Genomic DNA, 16,138 nt, shown 5'->3' with positions numbered 1-16,138 from the left:
AAATCCGATAATTTTGGTTGATTATGGTCATCCAAAAGTATGTTTGTAGTGGAATTATATATAGTTGTATACGTATAGCTTACATATGAGAAAAGGGGGAGAGGGAGAAAGAAGGGAGTGAGGGTGAAAAATCAAGCAAAGGAAATTCAATGCTTACATTTTCCTAATGCATTGAATTCTTCCTGTTTATTAGATTAACATTTTATTGTGCATTATAGCTCCATTGAAGCAATCCCATTTATGTATGTGCTGGAAGAACATGCTGAAAAAGTCTATCACTGTGAGATTCCTTACATTTTTTCAAGTTGAGCAGATGCTTAAAATAAGCATACACTGGGTCAGTGCCTAACCGCACTGTTCAGTATTTATTATTAGTAGTGCATGGCTAATGTAATAGTTGCTTCCATTCTAAATTCTCTCTTCAGCTATTCATAACTTCCAAAACCAAATTCCTTTTTGATCTTAAATTCCAAATACTTGGCCTCATGCAAAAAGCCAATCATTGTATATAGTTCCTGTAAAATCCATCCATCTGCATTCACATTATGTGGAGAAGACAGAAGTCATTACCATGAACTCTAGCTCAATTTTTTCATTCACATAATCGAGAAGAGCCATGAAGTTTCAACCATGGTTGGAATTGTAAAATTCAGCCTCTTGTTTTACAACAAATCTTCTGCAGGTGCACCATGACTCCCACTCACACGTTCACTGAGCTCAACAAAAATTTGAGGAGGATCAAGGTTTCACCTGTAGGATGTTTAGGGAAGGACTGAGCACCCACAGTTACTGCAAGGGGCCAGGGTGCCAGCATCCATGGGGGACCCCACAGGGGTGGGCAGGCCAGGGCCCATCCCACCAACCCAGCAAGGGAGCGGGGCAGGCTGGGGGGGCAGCCAGGGGCATCCCCCAGCCCCGCCTGCCAGACACATTTGTGGTGACACGACAGGTCTGAGGCCAAGCCGTAAAGTCAGCCTGCAAGTCAGGGTCTGGGTCATCAGGGTCCCCAGCCAGGCAGGGCTGGGGCAGGGCTGGGGACAGGGTCATCTACACCATAGCTGGAGCAGGGACTGACAGCCCCGGGCTGAGCTGAAACGGGGTCACCCGACACAGAACCAGGTCGCTTTAATGCCTTTCATTCTGCTAAGAGCTCTTCGCAGAACTAGGCAACTGGGCAACACTATTATTGCCCAAAGGTTTGGAAACCAAAAAGTTTTGACAGAATTAAGCAGTTATACTCTACAGAGCGGTTGCTTTCTAAATACATGTCATGCCATGCTAGGTCCTACTGCTCTATCTGTGTATGCAATACTATACAGCATGTATGAAAAGGTCATTTCTATGACATACCTTGCTATTCTGACACATATAACAGGGCAGGGCTGGATAGTATGCAAATACTGAAAAGCTTCAGCTATTCCTATTAATATATTCAGACAAGTTTGCCAGGATAGTGAGAGATCGTCATGATAAAAACAGAGGCACTGTAACTAAATACATGCTCTGTGTAATACAAAAATTCCACTTCAAAAAGCACAACAGTAAATGGCAAACTTAAAAAAACCACCATATGACAATTGCTACCCTTCTGCTTTTGAATATAGACTGGATATTCACTGAAGGGCTTTCATATAGAGTCTCCTATACATTCCCTCCACCTGAATGGTTTAATTTGTTTTTCTTCATTAAATGCCACACAGTTGAGTTTTGTCATCAAAATTAAGAAATAATCTTGCAACATTTTCAGAGGGGCTGAAGTTCATATTACTCTTTTTTAGTACAAATTATGAGAATACTGCTGAAGAAGTACAAATGTATTTGCAATACCAAGACTCTCAACACCTCCTTTTTCTTACCTTTACAAAAAAGAAACGCTTAAAACAGACATTGAAGAGATTGGGTTGGTATGAACACCAGCGGTAATGGAGAATGTTTTACATTGAGTTGTACTGGAGGCTTTAAAAGCCCATTTAATCTTAGGAAAAATCTATTGCTATTGCAGGTTTCAATTATTGGTAACAAGGGTTTCTCAACTAACGTTGACAGGGCAAATCCGTTTTCAGTGCGGTTATAAAAGGATTGACAGAAATGTGGGAGATTATGCGCCATCACACGTCTTAAAAAGGTGCTGAAAATGCTTTTGTTCTGTACATGACAGGATTAAAGAATTTTTTGCCTCTCTACCCCCTGCTGCTTCTCTTACATCACAGTAAATAGGATAAATGATCTCCCGTTTGACCCTCTTCAATGCCTGTGGTGCATAAACCCAGTGTATAAGATAACACAGGTGCTACATTTAATCCCCGGTTCAGCAAAGCACTTAAAAGTATATTTTGAGACCAGACTTAAAGGTATGTTTAAAAAGAAACAGTTCTTAATGGCACTGGTGAATTAGGGCCATAACACACGTTCACGGTCATCGCTCAAGGAAACCATGAGTTAATGTAAATCTGTGGTGAGCAGCGCTTCCTCCATGCCGCAGGCCAGTAACACAGCTGTATTGCCCAGCTCGGTCTGTCCCTGGACTCTCCACACCCAGGTACTTCTCCATGGGGGCCTCTCCTCAATCACACGTGAGTGTTCCTCCTTCCTCCAAGTCCCAGGTTCTTCAGGAGCATCATTTGGTGATATCTACCAAGAACCAGCTTACGTGGATATCGTCCAGGGTGGAAGTAATGTAACAGCCCTGGTGTCCCATGGTGCGGCAAGATGTACAAAGCGCTGTGTAGCCACACTGGAAGCAGAAAATCCCAAACACAAATCCAGATCAAATTCTCAAACCAAAAGTACTCTCCAGTAAACATTTTTTCTTTGGGAATATATTTTAATGTAGTCAACAACAGGATACCTCATCTAGTATAAGCAAATATTTTGATGAAGTCTGACACAAAATGGAATTGCCAGTATTTATTTGTAAATTAAGACTTCCACATTATTTTTTCTTAATATAAAGCAGAACAGCCCATTCTCTGAGAAATATCCACCTAATTCAAGTAAGTTTGGATGAAGAAACCTGGGCATAAGGTAGCTTTTGAATCGTTAATCGCTCAGTAGAAAGAAAAGAACCAGTATTTTATATATGCCTGTGTGGTCTCAGGAAAATCACTTTCACAGGCAATAGTTATCAGCACAGAAAGGAATTAAATGAAATAAACAGTCATCTTAGGTTATGAATTTGAATGTAACATTGGCTGATGACAATACAGAAAAAATAGGACTATAATGAAAGCTTAACTTCAAATATAATGGCTTTGAACTTTTTCTATAGTGTTCCAAGTGCAAATTGTTTTTTTTTTTTTTGCCATAAATAAATGTTTGGTGGATAAAGCCTGTAAGATTTGCTGGCAAAGATGCACGGCCACAGCTATAAATATGTGGGAAAATCTAATAGTTCAAATTTACTCCAAAGGTCATCTGGAGTATAAATGTATTCTCAGAAAAATTATGCAGAAATTTTATCATTCTCTTCTTCACATGGGCTGAGATTGCAGGAAATAAGTAAGTCCTCACAAAATATAATGACAGGAAGAGAAAAATGCCTGTGCTGTGACTGAATCCAGTTTCTTCTAACAAATTATTATGTGTTCTGTGACATAAATTCCAACCATTAACCACTTCCATAGGCATGAAGCCAGAAGAATAGCACTGTTAAGACCGGTTTCAGCCAACCCCTGGAATATTTTACTCTTAAAAAGGTTGCATTTTCTAGACAAAGGAGGTTTACATGCAGCTTGGCAAGAAGTTAATGTGAAAAGGAAAAGCTAAAACATAAAATCAACTCACAACTGCAAAGCTTCAATTTCTGAATGAAAGAGTTTCCACTGTTTCTTCATATGTTTTGCCTACATATTAGCCAGGAAACATATATAATCAATATGTGAGTTACAGTGCACAGATGTTCTTAAGACTTGTTAATGTGGGATGCAACTCCTCTATCATGAAGGGGAAATGCTAAATCATTTACCTCGCTTACATCCAATACTCGGGCCACAGGGGAACGTGCAAGAAGTGGTGTGTTTGCCAGAATAAAAGGTAAGAATAAACACATGCCAGGGAAGATACCAAAGACTTTTCCTTTTGCTTTGCGTGCAGACAGGCGCAAGGTCCCAGGAGCACTCTTGCGTTGGGAGTGTTTCCAGGACGGCTGTAAGAGATCCAGTTCACACTCTTGTCCATAATGAATGGGAATAAGCTACACTTCGTGGGAGCACATATATGCTAATTAGTACCATTTCTTCTGCAATTATATTTTAACTAAACAATCTTTAACAGAAATCAGACTGATAGCAAGTCCTCCCAAAAACAAGCACGCAAAAAGCCTGTGCCTCTTCAGCTTCGATGGCAGGGAGCTTGGATTCTCAGTCACCGCTGGAAAAGTGCAACAGACGACACCACATAACAAAACCCAAGAAAATTATTACAGTATTTCCATATGTTCATAAATTAAAAAAAAACATGTGCAGATACCTTCTATCACCTCAGGTGTCTCAATGCCACTAGCCAATGAGTTTTTTGTAACATTCTTGACAGCAAAAGGCAAGTTAATTTTTCCCTTCTTCTTTTGTTCTATTCTAAACATTTATCCTGGGGAGTGGAATTTCAAGTCATTTAGTTACAATTTTCCTCCTATTAAAACCACCCAGCAGCCTTCAAAAACCCACACCAAAATAAACACAGATAAAATTAACAGTTACAAGACTCAGATTACATACAGCACCACCTGCCTGGCCTGCTAGCTCAAAGGGATGGCCACTAACCTCACCCAAAGACTGCACATACATGTGGTGGAATATGAGGGCACATCTCTACTGATTCCAGCTTAGTTATCTCAGCCCCCATCAGTACAGAGTAGGTTCAGAGTTCCCTTACTGATTTGTATTTATCGCTAAAGATACTTACCCCAAATTTCAGAAAACCTGTATTATTTAATGTTGCACTGCTCATGAGGTTTCTTTTCAGCCAGACCTTCAGGAAAACTGTAATTACTTAAAGCATACTGAAATCAAACCTCAACATGACCAGGAAGTTTGAAACAGTAGAGCTGAAACATGCACTGTTTCCAAGATGCTCAAGCTGCTCCTGAACATACTTTGAATTACAAGCAAGGTCAGTCTCTGGGCTCCTGTACTCTTAAGCAAAAAAAGAAAACTAGAAAAAAAAATACATTTCCTGAATGGAATTATGCAAAAAATGAATGTTTTGGACATCAAGGAGGAGTACCCATTGTTAAAACAAGCAACCATCAATATTAAATCAAAATTCAGCCTTATTTTAAAGCAATTTCTGTTATTTATATTTTTTCACACACTTTGGACTACTTTGCCATAACCCACTGTTAGATCCAGCCCAACATTTCCATGTGAAATCTTTGAAATTGCACAGGTAAGAGTCTTAAAGCTAGTGTTGATCAAAACCACAGCCAGAAATAGAATATCTCATCAATATCTTCAGCACCAATCCATTCTTTGGAATACCTTGCTTATCCATGTGCAACATACATTTCCTGAGAAAGCTAAGACTGTTTCAACTGAGAAGATAAGGAAATATTGGGCAAGATCTTAGTAAGGCAGCAATCTTATTTTCATATACCAGCATTGTTTCTAGCCTACACCTGCTTCAAAAATTAATAGCATATTTTTGTTCCTGAGTATCTGCTTTGTGGACTTCAAAGAACTTTTCCTCTCCAACCAGCAAGTTTTCACTGAAGTTTTCTGTTGTATCTCTGATGGTTTTAAGTTGATACAGGGGTACAAGGTTTTTTTATAGAAAGCTGAGCATTATTTATCAACCATTTATAGAATTACAACAGCTTCACGGTTCTTTTCCCCTTTTTGTCACCACTATTACAATCTTTTCACTGCTGTGTCCACAGAATTAAAACTAATAATTGAAAAGTGAGTGGTACAAGGATGCTGAAGCTGGTCTCCGGGACTATGAGGCAGAGAGAAAAGTGAGACTTCCTTGCAGGGGATTTTGCCTCTCTCCAGATACCACAGTACAGAGCAGCAATGCCATGATCCAGACCAGCACTGGGGACTCACCACCTACACTTGTGCTGAAGGCTGGAACAGAGCTGGAGACACACGGGAAACTTTAAGCCTCTTTTGTATTCCTCGCATTTTGGAGCTCTTCAATCTCTCCACTTCTTCAACCTCTCCAAAGACCAAAACAAGGTTTACAACAAAAGTAAATAATAATAATGAAGTGGTAGTAATGCATTTTTAGAAAGAAACAAATGCTAAGTAATAAAGTGATGTAAATGAAATAGCATTATTGCTGTTCATTTTTTTATGTTGCCAGACGTACAGTCGATGATTTTCTGTCCTTTGGGTGTGGATCCATGATATTTCACAAAGACTTATATTAGCCTACATTTTCATTTGTGTCACAAGAATAATGTTGCTGAGTTGGTAATGGACTTATCAGGAAAGCAAAATACTTTCTTTTTTTGCTATTTAAAATTTATGTATTTTTTAAAATATTAATTTTAAAACATTTTACGTTTGGCAGCAATACATATTTTGATACATAAACCCTCCTTCTCTATTGTCAGAAACCTGTCTGGGGTTTTGTTAATCAAGAGCTTTTCACATAAAAGACTTTTCTGTCACAGAAAAACACAGTCCCAGAGATGTACTAATTAAAGTAGAAACTTTATCCTTTGTTACTTCAGGAAAGTGGTATCAGTGGGATGGGACACAGTGGTACACATGTAGTGCTTAGGCTGATGTAACCTAAGAGATGAAGCTGGAGTTTCACAGCCAAAGTAAAACTGTGCTAAAGTTAGTCTATTTAGAAATACCATCAGTGATACCATAAATGGTATCTACATATTGCTAGATTGTTGATGAATTAAAACATCTATAAAATTGCAAAAATGCAGCAGTTTTATATTCGTTTTCTATTCTGTGTAGAAGTAACAAACTTCACAGATGCAGAATGACAGTAAGCATCTGAAGGAAAAATCTACATTTGCATTCTGAGAACTAGAAGGCACGTAACATGAGTTTTGTAATTTATTGCCATCCTGGGAAGCATAAATTTCAGGAAAGCATGTGAGCTTCTCAAACTATATTCCCAGCATCGACCTATTTACAGAAAGAATTTCAGTGAGAATTATAATTATATGCTACAGGACTGACGAAAAGCATCTTTTCCCACATCGGTGCTGCTAGACACTGTCAGTCAAAGCATATTTAGGTATTTTTTTACCTTAATGACAAGATTCAGGGATGCATGCTACACTAATTGTTTCCTAAAAGAAAAAGAGAAAGAAAGAACTGAATTCTATATATTTTTATCAGCTCATCATTAGAATTTTGTAGCTTATCTTAGTGTATTAATTCCTCTACAAAATTCAGCACAGCACAGCCAATAAAAAACATTAGTTTAAAGAATGCGTATGTTGCCAGTTTGCCTCTGGAAAGCTCTTGTCTACAAGCAGCCAGATCATCATAACCACTGCCACAACTGGTCTCCCAAACAGAACGCATACGTGCCTGAAGCTCTGCTTCCACATACCCCTCCGAAAAAAGAGACAGAATATTTGGGGTGGTTTATGCAGGTACTGTATTTCTGGAGTGCCTAGTAGACACAAGGGCGTTCCCTAATATTGCCCTAAAATGCCATTAACACAAACTTAAATTAAATGAATGATGCCCTCTACTTCCTGAAACATAGGATGCAAAGAATGTTTAGGTAACATTTTCCAGCACTGCAAAATTTACTCCATTTTTTGTATTAGAAAGACAAGAACGTCATGAGGTCAGAAACTTTTGTTCCCCTTAGCTCTTCAATAAAATCATGTCCATTTGGAAAGTTTCTGATGTGTATTTTAGATGGAGGAGCTCAGCTTGGGATTTCTTCCCCCAAAATAATATCTGACAGGACTGACACCTTCAGCTGCCTCCTAAGTGCTTCCCGAGTGTAATCACAGCAGTGCAACCTCTCAGCGACGTGCAAATTTCCTAGAATCATGAAGAGAAAAGCAACATGATTTTGGAGAAAGTTTAAGGGAGAATTCACTATGCAGATAATGCCTAACTTCTGTCATCCAATCCATGCAGGACATAGATGTGGGCACGGCAATTTTCAAAGTATTTTGAGATTGCGTGTGCATTTTCACCTGTGGGCAAAAATCCTAAGAAGCCCAACATGAAATACCAGCCACAACATGTATTTCTGAGACTGGCACAGAAATATTCAAACTGTTGGCACCAGAGCATGGCTGGGAACCAGCTGGTCCTGCCACGTACTTTCAGCCACACACTTTTACACTGGTACCTGGTGTGTACCAGACCTCCAACCTGCTGCACAGGAAAAGTTATTTTATCTGATGCTGTTCCAAGCCTAAACACTACTGAAAGACTAATTTTTGCTCCGAATAACATTTGAATGTGATATTCACAAAGGAAATAGCTAGCCCAAATGTTAACTAAAACTGTGACTTCGTAATCAGTTTAAGCTGCTGGAACGCAGGCTGCCACCCAAAAAGGCAATACCCTCTCCCCGCCACCAAGCCCTGTGTGCCCATCGCCTTCCTCCTGTGAGCACAAACAGCAGCCCCAGGCAGATCAGCTCATACTGATTAATGAGATCCACTACTTAGAAAATACCTTGGAAGTGACGCTTTGGAAGCCAGCTGACAGATCACTCTCCCCTTGTTACAGTTATTCTTGAAAAAGGAGAAATTAATGTTTGAATATAAAGGGCTAGGTTCCCCGAAACTTAAAGTTATTGGAAGACTCATAAATAACTATAATTATGTTACTACTTTAACTGTCACATCTGTCCTTCCCTTCAGAGGCCTCATAGAGATGATTAAGCAGAATCCTGCCCCAGCAGTGATTTTCAGTTGAAGGAAAAGTGGTAGCATCTAAAACACGGCTGCTAACTTCAGACATAGCGCTTTAAAGGAACTGCACAACAGTTGTGAACAATTATGTATTTTGGCCAGGAATCACGAAAGCACCATTAAAAGGGTTCACTTTACAATTATTTTGTTGGCAGGTATTAATGAATGTGTTTAATATTTTAGCACAGATATTAGATTTCTAATTAGATTAGATGTCTAACACCAAGTATTAGACTTAATGAATCAATCACGTTAACGGCTGGCTCATTAAGATATAGACACAACCATCTTCTAAAATCATTTAAAAATCTATTTTTCTCAGGCAAGGATCTCTAAAAAACAAAAGCAGTATTGGATAACTGGATTAGGATGTAATACAATGCAGATGTGCTCCAAATGCTGCATGCGTACAGAATGGTCAGTAAGATCTCATACAGATGACAGTAGGCCACGTTCAGGGATTTACAGAATTTTTTAGAATTTTTAGAAATTTACCTGGATCACTCGATTTCTTAACATAACTACCACTACTACATAATTCCGGGCTGTTTTCTGCATGCTCAGTATCAACCATTTCTGAAACAGGTTTAAAATCAAACTGCTGTCAAAAATATCTTCCCTTAAATTAATTAAGTGTACTTGACCTATGAATTTGATATGGTTGTGCTTTCCTGAAAAGCAAAAGACATATAGGGTATGTCTCAACATGGACTTTCTCCTTCCCCTTAGGGGGAAGGGTAACTTAGATGCCTCGCTTTTAGGAGGGAGAGAGCTCAAGCACAGCTGGTGTCTTAGCAGAGGACCTTTTTACAAGACCAAGACAGGACCTACATGCTACAGTGCACTCAACCAGCACCTGAAGTTGGCTGTTATTAACCAGAGTGTGGACATTTTGATCCCAAGTGGTATCGGGCTGACAGCCACCACAGAGATTACAGATCTGTTGAGTGTAAATGCACTTTCTAGGCTGCTCGCCTCTTAGTAGAGACATCCTGGAGAAGGCAGTACCGTGGATTTTTCACTGAACTGGACAACACATGTTTTGTAGAAGTAATGCCACACTAATAGCACTCCTTGTAGGCAAAACCTGCCGAGTTGGACATGGAGTGAAATACATAATTCATTCTTCTTAAATGAAGGGGCTGCTGAGCTGCTTTATTCCTGCAGGAGAAGTGATGCTTCTGCTTTTTAAGTCACAGCATTAACACTTGATGTTAATACATCTCAATCCTAAAAGCATTGGAAAAATCTCACCCCAATTCCACTTCCAAAAAAACCTGAGCAGTTTTTTGCAGGAGGCAGCGTTTGTCCAAAGAACATCTTCAACAGGACAACGGGAGATGATGCAGCCAAGAGTGTTGGAAAAAATGCTGGATTCAACAAAGATGACTGTCCAGCCCATAATCTCTATAAAGGTACCACACACCAATGAATAATATTTCTCATGTACATCATTCAAAAACAAGTTTTAAAAGGAACGTCTAGCTAAAAATTCAATAGTGATTATCCAAACCTCTGGCTGAGTAACAAACCACTGTTCTTCCTGCTAGTATCTGAGAATGTCAAGATTACACGAGACTCACCAACGTTCTTAAAAATGGTATTTAAATTTTAGTTAACACTAGGAAACACTCAGGTGAGAGACCTGTCTTCAACTCTTTTCTCCTTTGCTGGACCAAGTGTGGTCTTTAGGAATCTGTACTATTCTTTTCTGACTGCTCTTCCAGAAAGGCATCTTGAAGCAACATGGAAGTACTTTGCTATGTCTGGAGTCATGAGCTTTGTTTTTGCCTCATGTAAAATAAGCAGTAACTATATATCTGGCACACGTATCCTGAGACTTAACACTGGTCTGCTTCACACAACTAAATAATTAACCTTGTGAATAAGCAAAGGATTTCCCACTGACCCACTTCCCGAAGAACCTGCATGAGGCTGCCAACAGTCTTGTTCCACCAGCACCAGAACAAACCTCTCACACCACTTTTGTCCTTCCCTCTATAGTTTTCAATGCTGTGAAGCTCCAGCAAGTGCCTTGAAAGCCACTCAGCTGTGGAAAAAAAGTCTGGGAAAACTAAGGGCTGCTCGATGGGTAACAGCACCTCATGGCCCAAAGCCCCCTTGGTGCCCTTGGCATTTTTGCCTGAAGACGGTGAAAGACACTGAACATCTCAAGTTTCTTTTCCCAGACCCTGTTCAGGGCATTGCAGGAGTCGCAAGTGGCCTCTGCACATTGGGGTCAACCTGCGTGTGATGGCAGCGTGAGGAGATGAGGTAACTTCAGGCATGCCTTGTGCCTTGTGGAGCCACTCCGGACAAAACCCCGGTGCGGGCAGTGCCTGAGGGCGAGCTGTGCCCTCCTCTCCTCCCGGCTCTCCTAGCACCAATATGTGCCCAGAATAGAGGGGGCCACACTCTGTGTAGGTACTTCTGCACTGGTAAAGCTGTCCTAGCAGAGACAGGGACTGCATCTCCATCAAAGGAGGTTTGCTGACTTGGTTTTATGGGTGAACCTACAGCAACAGGCCTGCTCTTTCACAGAAATAACCAACGCCTTCATGTTTTTTGCCAGCTCTCCTCCCCCTTTTCTGCCCTTGCTGTGTCCCCATCCCAGCCATGGTATATTTTCCATATGTGCAGGGTGCCATTGCTTAAGCATTGGCACCCAGTGCCTTTTAGGATGCTCTGGGGTACCCAAGGCATCTACATGGCTTTGCAGATATAACAGAGGATTTACAGAAGCTCAGTGCCTTTCTGGAGGAGCAAATGGAATTGAGATTAATACCCCAAGGGCCACAAAATGGCACCACACACTTATGTTTAGGCATCTGCATGCCACCCCTATTTCCATTGACAATAATGGTTGCTTAGGCACTTGGTATACATGTAGATACCTATTTATAGACACCTAAATGCAGTTGTCTTCATCTGGAGCTGAATCCTGCTCTTCAATCTCTGCAGAGTAGACCCAACCAACAGCTGCAAAGCCATTGCTATTTTAAATGCAGGATTTTTTTTTCCTTTAACAGCATACAGACTATTAATGTTGTTACACGTAGGAGTTCTTATCAGGATCCGATTGCACTAGACACTCAAACAGAAATAAGCAAATCTGACCTCAACTTTTCAAAATGCCAGGAAAAAAAAGGTTCAGAATTAAAAGTGTTCATGACAAAATAAGCTCAAAGGTTTAGATAAACTAATTTACATGACTACACCCAGGTTTTTGATGACAGATGACTAGCCGTTACAGGTGATGTAGGCTGTCCAGTGACGACAATTAAAGCACATTGGAATTTGTACAGAAAGAGTAGTTAAGTGTTTTATAAACAGACTCCATATAGCACTCCCAAAATTCAAGCAGCTCTTACTGCTAAATTAAAACTGAACAAAATAATAGCAAACTCAAATCAGGGTATGTTTTGATGTTTCATTCAGAGAAACAAATTCAAGAATGCTTCCCCTTCTATTTCAGGGGGCAGGGCAGCTATTAAATTGGTTTAGTTTGTAACATTACCTCCATGCAAAAAAAAAAAAAAAAGAAAAAGAAAAAAAAAAAAGAAAAAGAAAAAAACCTTTCTTCCATAAAAAAGGAAAAATTACCTATAACTGGGCTGTCAGTGTAGCACTCTATATTTCCCCAGGATTCAGTCTTACACATGGAATAAAATGGTAATGCTCTTTTTTAAACTCCAGCAGTTACTAAAATAACAAAGGTGGGATTATAAGCAAAGACAGCTTTCAGCTTGATCCTGACCTTAAAATATAAAATACCTCAGCTTGTCAAAATAAGATTGCACCCTTGAAAGATATGAGACTTGCATAAATGGACAAACACCTTGGGAGAAGGCTTTTAACGCTAAGATTAATTTATTAACTACCAGCACTACTCTATTAACTGCAGAGATATATTGATTCTGAAGTCCTGTTTTCAAAAGGAAACATACCCACCCTGACCCCATTCAAAATGTCTCACCAAATCGCATCAGTCAAACCAACATGTCTGTTCAAGAGCTGTTCACAATCCTTAAAATAAAGGTCCAGGCAGTTAACCTCCACATCGTGCTCCCTGGCAGGTAAGTTCGTACCCCCCACATTGATGGACCAGTGCCACCAGACAGCTCAGTTCCTAGCCGCAACCCATTTCTTATTGCATCCCAGACCTCCAGTGAGTCCAAGACCCAAAACTAACCTGGCGTGTCTTATCAACAATGCACAGGAAAAAAAATAAAGGAGCTAATCGAGTTACAATATGGTGAGGTATAATGAAAAAATATATAATGCAGATGGGATTTAATAGGAAAAAGAATATACGTATCATTAGGCAAGATGAAGGCCCTAGGAAACTGAAGGAGCATTGAGAGAAGTTTTTCATCCTGGAATAATGAAAGGTCAGCTTGGTGACCTGCTTGCTAAAGGGTAGAGTCATGAAACTGTAAGTACTAAAGACGATAAACTCTCTTCTCTTGATCAGAGGACTTGAAAATTCACCATCAGGGATTTTAGAGCAACAGATGGCACATCTGACCCTGAATTTCTTTGCTATTTTCCTGCCCTGTAAGAATATCATGACAGTTTTGCAGCTGTCATTTTGAACTGTACATTTTGAAATATAATTTGGAAAAACTTTGCAATTACGAGAGTGTCTCCACTTCTCATGGAGAACGTCCTATTTCGTCTGTGAGGATAATTTCACGGTAACTCACATTTCTTCAAATTAAGATTCCTCAGGGTCACACAATAAAATGATCCCTCTAACTTAACTAGTCAGCTATTTTGAAATTAAGAGAACAAAGTTCACCTGGGGATAAATTAATGGTTAACGACCATGCGGATGCACCTATATAATCAAACTTCTCTCCTCTGTTTTCCCACATCGCTTCGCATCTGAACTGCGTGCGCCGTGCCGTTCCGAACACAAATTGCCTGGATGTTACCTCCTTGTTGAAAGGCTGGCAGGCAGCCACGGGGCCCCATGTGTGACTACGTACTCCTGGAACCGCACACCCTGCGCTCCAGCAATATTACAGCAGGCGTGTCTCATGCGTTTGTACGGAGCCATGCAGAGGTCACGGACTTTGCAATCTGGGAAGAGGAGACCGCTTAGTCCTGCCTCAACAACAGCCGTGATGATGTGAGGATACGCAGATGTATATATCAAAGCGATGCTGAGAGGGGTCACTCTGGGAACACTGCTCAAAGCTGCAGCAAAGGAAGGGGCTCTAGCACAATTATTTAAAAACAAACCTCTGGAAAGAAGCAGAATCCTGGCAACACTCCAAGTACCTTTCCCAAGTACCTCTGAGCGCCAGATGGACTTTTTCCAGCAAAGCCACCGATTATGTATAACGCAGACAAAAGGCACAGAGGAGTCCGCGGTCCTTAACCAGGGCCCTAGTGAAAGCAAGCTTCCTTTCCCCGTACCGGAGTCCAAACCGGGACCTGGAGAACAGAAAGCTCTTTCACCCCTGCATGCACGCACGCAGAGTGGAAGCGTCTCGCCAGTCCTAAGCAAGTCACTGTGGGACTGCAGCGGTTTCAAATAAAAATAGTGTGATGGAGGTATGTTTATGGAAACATCAAATACAGAAAAGAAAGGCAATGTAAAACATACTTTGCTTTTTATAAGGCATATTTAGCATTTTATAAGGTATACTTTCCCAAGTGAGGAATGGAAAATTGCAAAGACATTGAAAGCACTCAGCCAGGCTCGGTGTTATTAAACCTTGGTTCAGTACAGTCACTCCAAAGCACTGCTCACTGCACAGTGCATTCTGTGTGCGCCTGCAAGTAACAGAAAAAGGTCTTAAGACAAGAATGATGCTCTCTTTTGGCATGAAAATTGCAGGCTTTATCAGTATTGCAGATGTAAATAATTTTTCCATTCCCATCTGCAGCAACCCTGGCAGATTGTGCTCGTGAGTAGCGTCACTGAATCATTTGCTGCCTTGTCTCCTGCCTTTCTGAATAAGCCCATTACTGCTTCTTGGTGGCTTACCTCAGACTAACATCTTCCACATAGGAGGTGGGTGTGCAAAAGTGCAAAGGTGGACATGCCTGTTTCCTGCAATAGCCTATCTCCCAGCCTGTGCCTAAATCCCAGGCTAACTATTCCACAGCTTTACCCTGATTACTCTTTAAAAAAGTTCTCAACTTTTCACCTTGAATCTTCCTTATTGCAGTTTAAGCCACACTACCTCTTATGTGACACTTTCTCCACGGCTGGAGAACTGCAACAGCCTTTTGTGAAGTATTTGAAGACTACTATTATGTCTCTCCTTCAGTCTTCTCTAGGCTCAGACTATTTGCAAATTTGCAGGAGTCGACTCTACTGCAATGCTCTGAAATTTTCTGTTTCTTGACACAGAAATGAGGCCATCTCTAAAAGGCATTTTAAAGAAAATTGCACTGCACGTCTTAGAAGGCGGCAACACCGGATGCTTGTCCAGAACTCTAAATGCTTCTTCTGGGAGAACATCAGTGTTGTTCTTCTGCAGAGGCACGTGCAAGAAAGCAGAGAGCATAATTATTTCAAAACAGTTACTATTCAGCAATGCAAACAATGCATAAATCTCCAAATGCAGGATTAAAGCTGAAAGATCCTGCTCTGCAGCAACTAAAAATGCAAAATGACATTAGGAAAACCATAAATACTTCCCAGAATATAAAGTCATATTCATAATTTTTGTATCTGCAACTTAAATGTAATCTCTCAGTAGAAGAATTTTGCTCAAAATTATTTCATCACAGATTCATATAATTTATTTACTTCTCCCTTGAGAATCTGAATACAGTAGAGAGCACTATTTTCCAATCTTTAAAAGCATTTTGTTTTAGTCTAATCTATTACATACACTTCTAAAGCGTCTATCACTTCAGTTTCTTGGCATGCTTTAGATAATATTCACAAGTTAAAGAATAACATATTGCGCTCTCCATCCCACATCCCAAAATCTTAGCTTTTGTGGATTCCTAAATGTGAGCTACCATCTTGGGTAACTTTTGGGGGGCAATTCCACACGTACAAAATCTGATTGTACAAAGTGCTATGTGACTGAGAAATGTTGAGCATCTTTGTGTTCTATTGAATTAAAGGATAGGGCACATAACTAGGAGAAAGCCTGAATAGAATTCTGCTTTGCATTAAAGGTTTATAGAAGTGAAACTGATCTCTAGTGGGATATACACTGATAGTGAGCACCAATGCCCAAAGCCTCTTTCATCAGCTATTGCTGAACGCAGCTATGCGTGTGTACAGCCCCGGCTTGCTGGAGAACTCTTCCC

This window comes from Calonectris borealis, chromosome 1, assembly GCF_964195595.1.
Source record: "Calonectris borealis chromosome 1, bCalBor7.hap1.2, whole genome shotgun sequence".
Taxonomy (NCBI): domain Eukaryota; kingdom Metazoa; phylum Chordata; class Aves; order Procellariiformes; family Procellariidae; genus Calonectris; species Calonectris borealis.
The sequence above is the reverse complement of the archived record's forward strand: the minus strand, read 5'-3'. Positions refer to the sequence as shown.